The sequence below is a fragment of the Limulus polyphemus genome, unplaced genomic scaffold, assembly GCF_000517525.1.
Source record: "Limulus polyphemus unplaced genomic scaffold, Limulus_polyphemus-2.1.2 Scaffold2113, whole genome shotgun sequence".
Taxonomy (NCBI): domain Eukaryota; kingdom Metazoa; phylum Arthropoda; class Merostomata; order Xiphosura; family Limulidae; genus Limulus; species Limulus polyphemus.
In genome coordinates this window covers 27667-41882 of record NW_013667723.1, presented here as the reverse complement: position 1 = coordinate 41882, position 14216 = coordinate 27667, and the positions used below count along the sequence as shown (strand labels likewise).

Below are 14216 nucleotides of genomic sequence, written 5' to 3'. Positions count from 1 at the left end.
AGTACTAACGGTTGAATAAGATCTGCAGATATTTATGTAAGCAGATGCAGTACTAACGGTTGAATAAGATCTGCAGATCTTTTATGTAAGCAGATGCAGTACAAACGGTTGAATAAGATCTGCGGATATTTATGTAAGCAGATACAGTACTAACGGTTGAATAAGATCTGCAGATCTTTATGTAAGCAGATGCAGTACTAACGGTTGAATAAGATCTGCAGATATTTATGTAAGCAGATGCAGTACTAATGGTTGAATAAGATCTCCAGATATTTATTTAAGCAGATACAGAACTAACGGTTGAATAAGATTAAAATTCCGCTCGTATTTCATCATCTACAGAACAGATATTAAAAAAAGAAAGAAACCAGCTATATAACATTTGTAGTTAAAATTTTCAGCAGAAAAGACACGGAAACATTTCATCTGAATTTTTAGCATCATGGTCATTCAACAACTCATGCATATGCACAGTAATCTTTTGTAGAAGGTGTTGTCATAACAACGCCGGAGTGTTCGTTTTCGATGATTCACTGACGAGAATGACTCATTCATCTCAAACGGGTGATACTGTGATACAAGTTACATTATTTTACTTTTAACTTTTACCTACAACAGTTATTAACTCACATACACAAATAAATTAATCTTATTGTTTGAGCAAACAACGTAAAGCTCTAACACAAAAGGGAAGAAGAGGGGGAAAATACTTTTTTTTTAGTCTCACAAGATCGTTTGTTTATTATCATTACTGAACTTCGAATATCCTAACAACCACCTGTTATTCTACTTTAAGAGACCTGCAAGCGGAAAAGCAAAATTCGAAATTTCAAGCCTAACTTAAAGCCGCACGTAATTTACAGTTAATGTAATGTGAAACAAATCATGGTCAGTTGTAGAGTGTGCACGAAAGACAACAATTACGCCAGAGCTTCCAACGCGAAATGAAAACAGCATAACTGTTTTGGCAATGTCAACTAGCTAGGACACGGTTTTAAAACGAACACCTTTCAGTACAGATTTCACAGCCCTTACAATTGCTTTAACATTTTCTTTAAGCGCAAAAGTGTACAAGAGGCTAGCTGCACTGTGCCAACCGGATGGATCGAATCCTGAACTTTAGCCTTATAAGACCTCAAGATTACCTACCGTCAGCTCAGACAGTACAAAGAAGTTTAATAGTGTGCTGTAGACCAAAATATGTTTCCTCATACGTGTTACTGTTTTCTAAAATTTCTAAATAAGCAGCGGTTATCTTGAAAAATAAAGCATAAAACGATTGAAAGAATACTATCAGAAGACGAATATAAATTATTAGCATCTATAAACTATATGTTTCTATATGGATTAACAAAAACTCAAACACTTTTAACTAACAGACTAAGAACTCGAACATTATTATAGTACAGGAAACAGTTAAATCCGTAACAATAAGCTTACGGTTCGGGTGTTAAAAACATTCTTTGTGTTATGAGCTATAACAGACTTATAAATAGCACAATTCTACTCATAAGTTAACCTCGAGGTCGTGTTATTCAATACGGTAATACCGGCCATTAGTTCTTGGCCTATTTACATAAACCATACTGTTGATATCATTCATTAATCATAGCAAGCGAGGTATAATAGCTTATTGTTATATCAATATGTGTTCTGCAACATGACAATACATTTATATCCATGCGGCAATTTCGAAATGTCATGGTCTCAAACTTTTCTGTCCAATTTTCTCTCAAGCTAGATAATCCGACATACGAAGAACATTTACATATCTGATCTAATTTGAAACTCGAATCTCTGCTACCATTATTTATTACAACGGTAACTCGACACAGATGTTACAAGCACTTTAACTCGCAGGAGCATTTATCGATTAATGGTAGCATCCGGCTATATGAAAGACACTGATTAGGTATTATAATGAAACGAAGGAACAACTGAATATTTACATCAGAAATTGGGTCACTCTGTAATTTCAGCAACTGACTTGAAGTACTTCAAGCAAAAACAAAATATTACACACACAAAAGCTATCGCTTCCCGCCCCCTAGTGGCACAGCGGTATGTCTGCAGACTTACAACGCTAGAATCTAGGTTTCGATACCAGTGGTGGACAGAGCTTTGAGCTTAATTACAAACAAACAAACAAATTGGTTACCTTTTTCTTGACGAGGTGTGAAAAAACGGCTATTGTACACACGTTGAACAACCAAAATGATTATTTGACAAAAACTGGATCATTTAATATATATACTTAAGGTACAATGTATATTTCAAAAACACACATATGAATTAACTATCGTCTATAGCTTATTGTGTTATTCATATTTAAATTAGTAATGACATAAAAAGAACTAAGAACTAGATAGTTTCGAGATTTAGAATGACGCAACGCCTGTGATGATGACTCGACACCGAAATAAATTAATAAGATATAAAATATCAAGTTTCAAAGTGTTGAAATTCGCATGATTTAGCACATTATTTGGCTATTATCACATCGGCATATGTAAAAGAAACTACGGTAGAGTAACAGAAAATTCACGTCGTTTCACCCCATATGTTAGAAACGATGTTAACATTTTATTTGTTCAGTTACTCCAGACTGTGACTCATACTAAAAACGAAGGTTGAAGGGAAGGTGGGGAGATGCGAGTGACAGGATGAAACAAAAAGTTTCGTTGTTTTTATTTGTTGCAACATGTCAACATGTAGTTTTAATCTATCGTAATGAAAATGCGTACAAAAAAAAAACGAGTTGAGGATTCTGGGAAAGAAAATCATATTACACAAAACTTTAAGGTATGTCTGCTTTATCAGATATGTTTGTTTTTGTTTGATAAAAGCAACACAATGGGCTATCTGTGCTCTGCAAACCACGGGTATCGAAACCCGGAAGTTGGTATTCGTTTACGCTCACAACAAGCCAAACAGCACCATATTCCGGAGCCATATATACCTTAAGTATATATATATTAAATGATCCAATTACTGTAGACTCGTTATTACATATTCTTTAATTAAATGAAAAATCCACAACTACAAGTGGTACGCAATCCTTGTTTTAAACTTCAAACTCAGGCCTCAAAAGCTACAAGTAACTCTGTGTACAGTAAGTTCAGGAAAGCTTAGACCAAGTTGTTAAGAGATCTGTCGAACAAACCTGAACCCAACTAAACTCTATTGAGGTATCCTAAAACACTTTGAAAATCATCTTATCTGTGCGATGTACGAACCCCATAGTTGATGGCAAAACATTTTATAAAGTTGTCAGTGATACAATACACAAATGCCTAGACGTATATATATTTCTACCGATTCCCAAGTGTTTGAAATATTTTTGGACCTACTCTACAGTTGTATTCCAGCATTATGATGACAACGTTCAAGCAACTCTTCATTCGTTCATGAAATGGACAGCACATTCTACAAAAAGTTATCACATAGGCTCTCACTAACATAACTTAAAAGTGTTAATTATATGGACCCACTGAATGTTATACACTTACTATACTCACTTTGTAATTCGCTTGCTCATGCAAGCACGTTTCTACCACTCGAAGATTTTGCGCGAGAAAACATTGTGCTTCAACGAAGGCACACAGTGAAAGATGATCATTATCGCACAAATATAACTACACGTCCGCCTCTACGAAACAGCAGTACATGACTGCTAACTGGAACGGACTCAATTTATGATAACAGACAAGTTGCGTTTCCGCGCTTTTCATGCAGTAGACACGTGCCCGATCCCGCCCATTCTTCAACTCTAATCGTTCCCACACATTCTCTAGAGAAAAGTCTGTAGCCACAAGTCTTTGAAACACGTGTAGGTTTAGATAGTCTGCTTTCAAATAGTGGATGTTGTAAGAGCATATAGAAGAATAGACACTTCATAAACACAAACTACATATCCAAAAACACTTCAGCAAGAAAAACAAACAAAAAGGGAGATTTAGCTCGAAACACACCAAGTAAAGCAACTTACATTCATTATTGTGCTGTAAAAATGAATTTACACTTAGCTTAGCTCCTAATTCACCACATCATATTTGTCTTTTTTTTAATTGTTGAGAAAGATTGGTACCGGCCATTTTGAAATTTTATGGAAACTTCACATGGCTCTAGAATCAAAACTAGGTAAAGCTGGTGAATTAAATTTTTGCAGACCTGTTCTTGGGGTACATAATGTTGAGAATAAGGAAAACATTTGTATTTTATATTTCATGAGACGATTAACAAGAATGTGTATTTTATGTATAATGAGCAAACTATGCAAACAGAAAAGACTACAGTAATTTTGTTTCTTCATTTTCTTTTAAATTTAGGCAGCAAAGCTACCATTTTGTTTGATTATCTCCGAATCACGTTTTACTGAAAATAAAATTATGCAAACTCAAAATAATTAGTTACTTGTAACCCTTTTTTGACAACTGTAAACAAGTTACAGTTTAGGAGGAAAAACAAAATCAGAAAATGTGCGATTCATTGAATCATAGATTGGGTTTTAATTTAATTTTAGTATTTTAAACAACTTGTCTGCTGAATAAATCAGAAGAATAATTTTGTCACATCAATGCTACATATAAATAGGATTCAATGTGGCGAATAAAAAAGACTTCTAGAAACACCAGATAAATAAGTTCGGTATTTAGAATTTTTTTTTGATAACAATATTCAAGGTGGCCAACCTGCGGCTCTTCAAAAGCTGATATGCGGCTCCTTAAAAAGGCATATTTCACTATGCCTGTAATTTTAAGTAAAACGTTTTAACTTAAGGAGTAAGAGAAAATCTATGAAAACATGTAGTTAAAAGGTTTAACTGATGTTCCATTACACATATAAAATAATGGCATTTTGGTAAAAGCAACAATATTTATATTACCTTATAAAGTAAAAGCATTTGTATTGTCCGGAACCACTGAGGAGGCGCTATTGGGTGCCTCAGTTTCGTCTCGGACTTTGTCAAAGTTATTAATATTATCATCTTTATTATTAATTCTGTGCATATATGGCTCTTCAGTAATGTACGTTGCGAAATTCTGGCTCCCTCCATGCTGTGAGTTGGCCACCCCTGCTCTACAAAGTTAGCTTACAGAAATGTTTACGTAAAATATAATCTGTTTTGAAATTATTGTGAATAAGATAATAAAATATAATTTTAGTCCATCATCAGACGGGTCAGACCTGGAATTAGCATTCTCTAAATGTTTTTCTATGTTATTTATATAATGTTGATTCTGAACCTGGATGACGCCACTTCCTTGAACGTTTTGAGATATTCAAGATGTCAGCCAAGATGGCTACCGAAGCACATATTTACCTATATTCCACTTTCTATGAGAGGCAGCACAACAAACTTTGTGTATATACCTAGGTTTTCGATATAATCTATTTCAGCCTTACATTATGTTGCTCCTGGATCAATCCTTAATCCAAGATGGTAGAAATAATCGACATATCACTAGTTTCTTGTTGTCTGTTCTAAGATTTTCAGGGATGGGGAATTCATTTAGTGACACAGAAATACAGTTAAGGTGGATTTAAACCGAATATGTTAATAAGCTTCACGCACCTGCGTTTCTCAATTGATTTCATTCAATACTTATGTTATAGGGGCTGATATTGAATGTTACTGTTAACCATTTCATTCGAAAAGATGTTGATCACCACAGCAGAGAAGTATTCGTAATAATCAACTACTTTATACATCTACTTATCTATACAAAACATACTTAAACCAACTGATACTAAATGTATAAAACAACAAACAGTAGCCAGTCAACGTTGTGAAAATCATTATCCATAAGACGTAAAATATCAACTTTGGAACAAATCGGACTAATTATGAAATTCGCAAAACATATCATTAACTACATGTTATGCACTAACTTATAATGATGTCAAAACTAGAACATACGATTAGTAGAAAGTAACATAAATTTATCACTTTACAGTTTCTTCATTGTCAGATACCTCTTCATTCTCGTCAATGCGGTTCTTCACTGCTTTAGTTCATTTGTTATTGCAGTTGTTAGTGTTTTCATATACTTGCAAAACACTAATGAGAAGCTGATTTTCTGGTTGTTGAATATGGTCGTTCACTTGTAAATCCACAACAAATATGTTGAAGTTATTCCGGTGACACTACTGATTTACCTAAAGAAAACATAACATGGACGATAATTCTTTTTGTCACCTTATCACGCTCCCATCCAAACTCAGTTGGATCCAAATATGGAGGATCTTCGTTAAGTGTAGCCTCCACATTCAGGTCTAAGGATGAGCTTAGTCTCTGCAAATAATTATAATAAAGGTGGAAGGGACTTTATCTTTAGATTAGACTTCGTGTTTGCTTGTTTTTTTAAGTTTGCCTTAACCAGGTGTCAGAGCGAACATCCGACATTGTACAAGTGTACATACAGCTACAAAAGAAGATGCCTCCCGAAGGACATCGTTCATATTGGCTACGGGATAATCATCAAGCCTGTAGCCCGAAGACAGCACTTTGACAACAATTTATTTTCCTGTATGCGGTTGAATCACATCCAAAAATAGCAGGAGCTGCCAAAAGATACTTCGAAATTTGTGAGTGTTTACGTCAATACTGTACGCTGTGTATGGGTCCCTTCCATTAGAAGCGTGCATGTGATGTTTCTGGTCAGGTAATGGGGCAGCAACAACACAAATACATTTGTATCTTCCGAAATAACAATGATAGGTCTTGCAACTTACGTAGCCACTCCCACAACTTGTATCATAACAACGTCTGCTTCTTCATGAGTTGTTCGCAAGTCGTTCCTCGCGATGATACATCTAAGGTGAACTTCTTCTGGAGTGATGTTTGATTCAGTGATAGCCAGTCTGTGACTGTAGGCCGTGGTTCTTGTGTAAGTTCTTTACTCGCCTCGTCAGGTGTTGGAAAATTATTTCCATAAGTTGCATCTTATTGTTAGTAATACTGAGCACGACTATTGAGCTGCATTGCATGCTTTCCGCTGGCTTGTGACTCCGCGCAACAATCTAGTGACGCTCTTGACGATAAAATCTTATAGTGGTCAAACGTCAGACCGCGACAACTTTATTTGTGTTTGCTTGTTCTGTTGAATTTCGCACAAAGCTATTCGAGGGCTATCTGCGCTAACAATCTCCAATTTAGGTGTGATATAGCAGAGGGAAGGAAGCTAGTCAGTACCACCCACTGCCATCTCATGGGCTACTTTTTAACAATGAAAAATGGGGTTCACAGTCATATCATAACGCCCCCACGACTAAAAGGGTGAACTTGTTCTGTGACTGGATTCCAAACCCCAACTCGTAGATTGTGAGTCGAATGTCCTAACCACCAGGTTATGCCAGACTCGAATTTGTTAAATCGTAATCAGAAAAACCATCAACGTAATCTTGCACTGTGCCAATGGATGACCAGTGTGTTATCCACATGACAGCACACCCATCTAAGACCACAGTGTTTAGTAACTGCACAGTACGGCTTCACTGTTCAATTTTTGTTTTTTTCCTTCAGTGTGCATTCACTTTTGGTGATTCTCATTAGTGTTCACTTACGAAGAACAGTAGGCTAAGTTTCAATATCCAACTGTTACCAATTATGAAACATATGGTAATCACAGGTCTGAATATTAAAAGACCGTTTCTTCGGTTTTCTAACGCACAATATGCAAACCGTGTGTATGTGCACTTGAGAAAAGCTAATGACGTCTTCAAATGTACGATATAGGACAGTAAAACAGGATATGGCATTGCTCATCGTGGATTCTACTATTATGGTCGCTTGTTTGGTTTCTTTGGAATTTCGCGCAAAGCTACACGAGGGTTATCTGCGTTAGCCGTTCCTAAATTAGGAGGTAGTCAACACCATCCACCGCTAACTCTTAGGCTACACTTTTACCAACGAATAATGAGATTGATCGCACATTATAACTCCCCCACGGCTGAAATGGCGAGCATGTTCGGTGACAGGATTGCGAGTTGAGCGCCTTAAACACAAAATATGAAAGTCGTTTTTTCCAAAAATAATGGTAGGAGTTAAACAACAGTGAAAGCATATCAAATTGAAAATTAATATATATATATATATATATATATATTCAACAAATCTTATAATCAATATACAAACTTCCGACGTCAGTTGATAACATAAAACCGTAAATGGATACAAAAACACCATTCAGCTTACAAAATATGATTAGCGTTATACATACAGTCTTCAGAAGATAATAAATACACTGTTATCCACGAAAGCTCCGACTTGGATCTTTTAATTTTCAAAGTTGCATGGTACTAATTTCTTATGATTTTGCGAGTGTGGTTTTATTGATATCGAGCGGAAGGAAAATTGGACAACTGGCGTCCGTGTGCTATGTTTGGTGAGCCCGAATATTTTTTTTTTTGTTATTGTTGTTGTTACGATTTTTAAATCAAATGTTTAGTTTGCTTCTTTCTTGGAGTTTTACTGGCGGAAAACTAAAATGGACATACGAATTGTTTTCTTATACTACTTTGTAAGGCTAATTTGAAATTAGGAGTTTTATAAATTTTTAAACTTACCGTTTCGTTTGTTTAGCTTTGGGTATTTTGACCAGAGTGACGAGAACTTTCAAATTCTCACACAAAACTAACTGACTTATGATTAAGTTATAAAAACTGGCAGTAAAACGTGAATATACACGCACAATACATTTAAAACCTAAATAAGCAGCTTAACTGTGAAGACAAGAATATTTTGCTCTTGAGATAATACAATGCATATACCTGAGAGTATAGAGACAAGATACTTTTTAAGACTAGAAAAAATTAGCTAAAAACGAGTTAATGTACAGAATTAAAATCATCCCTCTTTTTTATTATTTCGTTTATCAAGGTCTTAAGGCAGGAACAAACACTAGGCCAGCCTTGCTGGCAACCTTGAACACGAGAATGGTGATAAGATCTCTCATGTGGTGGACACGCGATAGGAATTGTTTTCATTTCTATTTTCCTCGCTGGTATACGGTATGTGATCAAGTACAGACAAGTTACGTCAGAAAAATGACGCCAGAGAAGTAAACCGTCACAAGGTTCCAGTCCCACATAAAACTTCTGATGTCTGGATTTCGTGAAAAACCACACCAGGCTATCAGAATTTACTGTCCCTAAGGAAAGCAGCTGGTTAACTCGCGGTGTTGTTGTTGTTTTTGTTTACTTTCAGTTTTTGGCGGGGGTAACGAGACGTGAGCTAGGGAACGTCAGCTCTATTGTCCGGTACGGTAGCCACTTGTCTCCATATAAAATATCAGGCCCTGACGTTTGAAAAACGTACGAGGGCTTTACACAGCTCCTGCTAGACAGTACACGGGGGCTGTTAGCGGGCTGATGTCGTATCTCTATTCTTTGCTTATAAAAGTGAACAACAAAAGTTAATTTGTACTAAGTGTATTGTACTTTCTTTATATTAAGTGAATCTGTGGTTGTATTTCAAGGGCAAAGTAAGGGTAAGAGTCTGGTAGATAAATCTGATGAATAAACAAAGTAACAATCATTAACATTTTTATATCCAGTAAAATTGTGAAAATTATTATGTTATAATCGTCTTAAAGTTTTGTAATTTACAGACAAAAGTAAAACGGTATGTAATTTTTTTACAAGGCAATAAAACATCAGTTACATTATTTGTTCAAAAAATAAAAGCCACAAACTTACATAAACACATATATCATAAAATATCGAGTTAATCTTTTAAAACTGATAGTACACAACCATGATCACAGATTAAAATAATGGGTAACCAGAATGACATCTTTTAATATTAATAGTACATAACGGCAATCACAGATTAAAATGCAACGGTATATGTGCTATGTCAGCATTCCTATACAATTTATATGTACCAAGTTCCTTTGTACTTTTTGTGTTTAACTTTTAGCTAGTGAAATACATTCAATCGTTATCATCCCACACACTGTATGCAGGAGAAGCATCTCTATCACCAGTGTTAACATCAAATGATTCCTGTGCAATAAGTTCTTGAACAAAGAATCTCATCAATTTCAGTCTCTTCAGTTGATCTACTAGACATGCTAGAATCAGAATCATCCTCATCATGATCTCCATAATCACTTAAGTCTTCATTACCAACAGAATCAATTTTAATTTCATTGTAAATGTCCGATTTCCATTTCTTGGCTGAACATTATATAAACATGTTGGAAGGATATGTATCAAATGTTCTTTTTCTCCTTTTTTGCCATAAACCTTTCCAAGGATGCTTCTAATATTTGTCCCTTTTCCTCATGTGTCCATAAAAAAATCATTTGTTTTAATCAATAGAAAGTTCTCCACTGTTGCATGTTTTAAACTAAGCCTTTGGACAGTGAGCATGAGGGTAAGGTGACTAAACCCTGCCTCAATGACACCATTACTGAGCCCTATGCAGAGTACTATTTTCACGAGCACACGAACATTCTTAAATTCCTTCCTTCTGTATAGAATACATGCTCCCAAAGGTCCTTAGCATTGACTCCATTCATGTAGTTCTTAACCATTCTTTTGAATTCTTTCCATTCTGAGCTTATCTTAGTTTTATCAAAATTGTTTATTTTTAGTGTTTCCTAAAAATGCTCTGCGAGTAAATTTAAACACCCAATTTACCTGGGGGTGTTACCCCAGTTTGCTAGATCTATCCAAAACATATTTTGATAAAGTTCACTCTCAAATGAGGAGAATCTTGTACACTTGGAATGATTGCAATTCTCAGTTTATCTACAGTTTTCTCAACACAGTCTACATTGTTCATTAAACTGTAGTTGACACTGATAGTAGTGTCTTCCCTGTTTTCTTTTTTTGGTGTCCTGCTTTAAGCAAAGTGCTCTTAAGATGCCAGGAACCTGATTTCATCTCCAGTTCAAGTTTGAACTTTTTCAAAAGACTTTTCCAGTGTGTATCTGAAGTTTCTTCCTTGAGTTCCTGTAAAGCATCCTTTGCTTTTTCTATCATAACGATATCTAATAGCATGTTTTCTTTTTTAAACTGCATAGACAGAATAGAACATACATTCAGCACATCTTCATTCAAGCAGCATTTTGATAAAAAAGTAAAGTATTTCATCTTATTTTAAGAGTCCATGAAATTTAGCCAATGGTACTCTCTCCTTCCAACTGCTCAAGCAAGATTATCCAATTACTCAGTCCTATGTGTGCAAGAAGTTATGTACCATGCATTTTGGGAAAATTAAAATGCTGCAAACCAAATGCACTGGCGGTTGTCTTAAAGTGCCCTTTTTAACTTTCCAGATCATTCGAACAAGTAATATATAATTGTCATGAAGTCTATCACATCAGCAAATGATTTACATATACTATCTTTCAGTGCCAAGTCAACTAAACAGGAAATGCAATGAATGCCTAGAAGACAAAGACGATTGTCCTTTTTTCAATTTTGTTAGCAGTCCATTGTAAGCTCCAGTATTAACAGAGGCTACATCAGTTGTTGCCGAAACTAGCAGGTAAGTGTATTTCTCTTCTGGAATCGAAACTTTTCCATCACCTTTCAATACATCATCAATGCTCCTCTTTAGATTACACCAAAGCTATCAATGTCCTGTAAGGCTACAAAGAAAAAGACTGGTATACCTTGCTTGAATGTTCTAAGGAAACAGTTCTTTTTCAGAGCCAGCTTTTCATGTCCGACTTCAATCACTGCTAATTTATCACGAATGGTTTCTTCGATAACGTTAATAAATTCTGTAACTCTACTGACATTATCAAAATTTGAATCAGTTGTATCCCAAAGATAGAGTTTTGAATGCCGACAGAGGATGTCCATTCACAGCAAGCAAATAAGCTATTCTAAGAAGCTTTCTGTGTGCCTCCTTAGCTTGTGCATGCAGAGCTACGTTTATCGGAGAGGGATGCTGGAAGCAGAAGGACCATCAACTGGAGAACCACTGGTACTAGGAAAGATTTTCTAATCATCTTCAATCAACTTTTTAAAGCCTTAAAGCACGAATGTACAAAGTTTGAATAACATACATTTTAATTAAACAATTTAATAAAAACATTAAAACTTGATTAATAAAATAAATGGACAGTAGAATCTATGTCAAAGGCAATCCTAATGACCGATAACAGAAATTTATCAAAAACAATGTATGTATAGACATACAAGTAATAAAAAATTACTAAAAAATCAATAAGCAGTTACACTGTAAATAAAATTAAAAACATTGAATTATGTTTAAATTGGTACTTAAATAATAAAGGCCACAAAATCACTTCTTTAATTACCTTGGTATATGCTCACTTAACCCAAAATAACAAATAACCAAATCTAAAGTTCAGAAGTAACTTGAAAATCAGTTAAAAGTGCATATCATCAAGTTAGGCCTTGGCCATTAATTTATAAATGCATACAAAGTCGATTACAATTTTAATGTAAAATAAGCCTAATTAAATCGCTGAATGTGTCTAAAACATTAACAACTGTTTTGGGAACAACCGTGTTTTTCCTCCGATTCGTGAAGATTTTTGCAAATTGCATATATAGGCAAATATAGGCAACATTTGGGTTTACCTTTGAATCAAAAGCGATATAGTTTAATGACTGTAAAAGGTAGGTAGTTGATGATACAGGATATACACCTAATGACAAACAACGAAGAAATATCGTTATAAATTTAAGTATAAGTACAAAAACAATGTAAGATTTAGACATATCTAAAGCAATTTGGTGTTTTTGAATTCAAGTAGCGAGTGACAGTACACTTCCTTATGAATTCAGTGCCGTATATAGATACTTGTCCACCTCTATGAATTCAGTGCCGTATATAGATATTTGTCCACCTCTATGAATTCAGTGCCGTATATAGATACTTGTCCACCTCTATGAATTCAGTGCCGTATATAGATATTTGTCCACCTCTATGAATTCAGTGCCGTATATAGATATTTGTCCACCTCTATTAATTCAGTGCCGTATATAGATATTTGTCCACCTCTATGAATTCAATGCCGTATATAGATATTTGTCCACCTCAATGAATTCAGTGCTATTGTCCACCTCTATGAATTCAGTGCCGTATATAGATATTTGTCCACCTCTATGAATTCAGTGCCATATATAGATTTTTTGTTCACCTCTTGCTGACTGCGCTCTTTCACTTCTTTTCGGATCTTCTAGCTGTATTTAGCACAAAGCTAAATGACTCCCCTTGCGGCCTTGTGTCATGCAGAAAATCAAAGAAGTTCATACATTTTAGGTCACGATCAAATTTGTTAAAGCTCTTCTCGCTATTCTGAATTTGTTAATAATTAATAAGCAACTTTGTAGTTTAAACTTTAACACATTAACTTTAATTTCTCATTTACAAATATTGGATGTATATATAATACAATACTATAGTTCGAAAATATTGTATTACTGTGTGTGTAACATCGCTAATCTAAGCCAATTAAAACTAAAGTACCGGAGTCGTAGCAGCTAACAGGGCCACACAAGTTATCTGTGAGTTTGTCCTGTGTAAACAAACAATAGCTGATTGTGTGAACAGCGAGTGTTATGACAGTCTTTAACGGGAGCTCTAATAAGTTCTCACAAAACCTATTTTATGAGCGTCATAGCTACGACGCCCGTCAAATGTGAAGGCCCGAAACATGTACGTGGAAATGCATCACAGGGTATAAAAACACTCATAACATAAGCGTTTCAAGTGTTTTATAATATACAACAAAAAATATTGACTAGCACTGACTCAATTTTCATATATGATAATTAACCAATTTTTCAAAGAATCAAGTTTATCTTGGCCATACTGTCTAATTTTATATCATGTTGATGACAATAAAATTCAGACAATGTAAAACTTGTTATACCTAAAACACAGCATTACCTTCAATTATATTGACGATGTGTATGTATCGTCGTTCTGATTATGATTAATACATCTGTGAGATAGAACTGTTGATGAACAAACATTTAAAAAGTGAATGCTGTAAGCCTACGAAAAGCTATGCCGGATTAAGATTAACGGAGAATTGTACTGAAATATAAATTCGATTTCGATGACGAGGAACCAACTTTGAGACTAATAATGGCTGGAAACGGCTTGAATGGGTAATGAAGAAAAACTTTAATATAACAGCAAATGTACAACGTTTCGACCAAGGTTTTTCATTATATTGCAAAAACTTGTCCAAAAGTCGTTCTTTTTGTCGTTTATTAAA

At 34.9% G+C, this 14216-nt stretch overlaps 1 protein-coding gene and 1 long non-coding RNA gene across 4 annotated transcripts in view; both read right to left on the bottom strand.

Moving 5' to 3' along the window:
* LOC106465982 overlaps positions 1–14216 on the bottom strand; it is a 107695-nt gene that overhangs the window by 68947 nt on the left and 24532 nt on the right. Inside the window, exon 1 of one of the 3 annotated variants that reach the window (XM_022393949.1) lies at positions 3519–3632. The exons of the other annotated variants lie outside the window; for them this stretch is intronic. The gene's annotated coding sequence lies outside the window, so the exon portion shown is untranslated. Of the gene's footprint in view, positions 1–3518; positions 3633–14216 lie in introns of those variants that run through there. 3 annotated transcript variants of the gene reach the window in all.
* Positions 10913–14216, bottom strand: part of LOC111087407 — a 5792-nt gene continuing 2488 nt past the window's right edge. Inside the window, exons 2-3 of the long non-coding RNA XR_002612108.1 lie at positions 13155–13156; positions 10913–10924 (exon numbers count right to left, since the gene is read on the bottom strand). This is a non-coding gene — a long non-coding RNA (uncharacterized LOC111087407). The remainder of the gene's footprint in view (positions 10925–13154; positions 13157–14216) is intronic.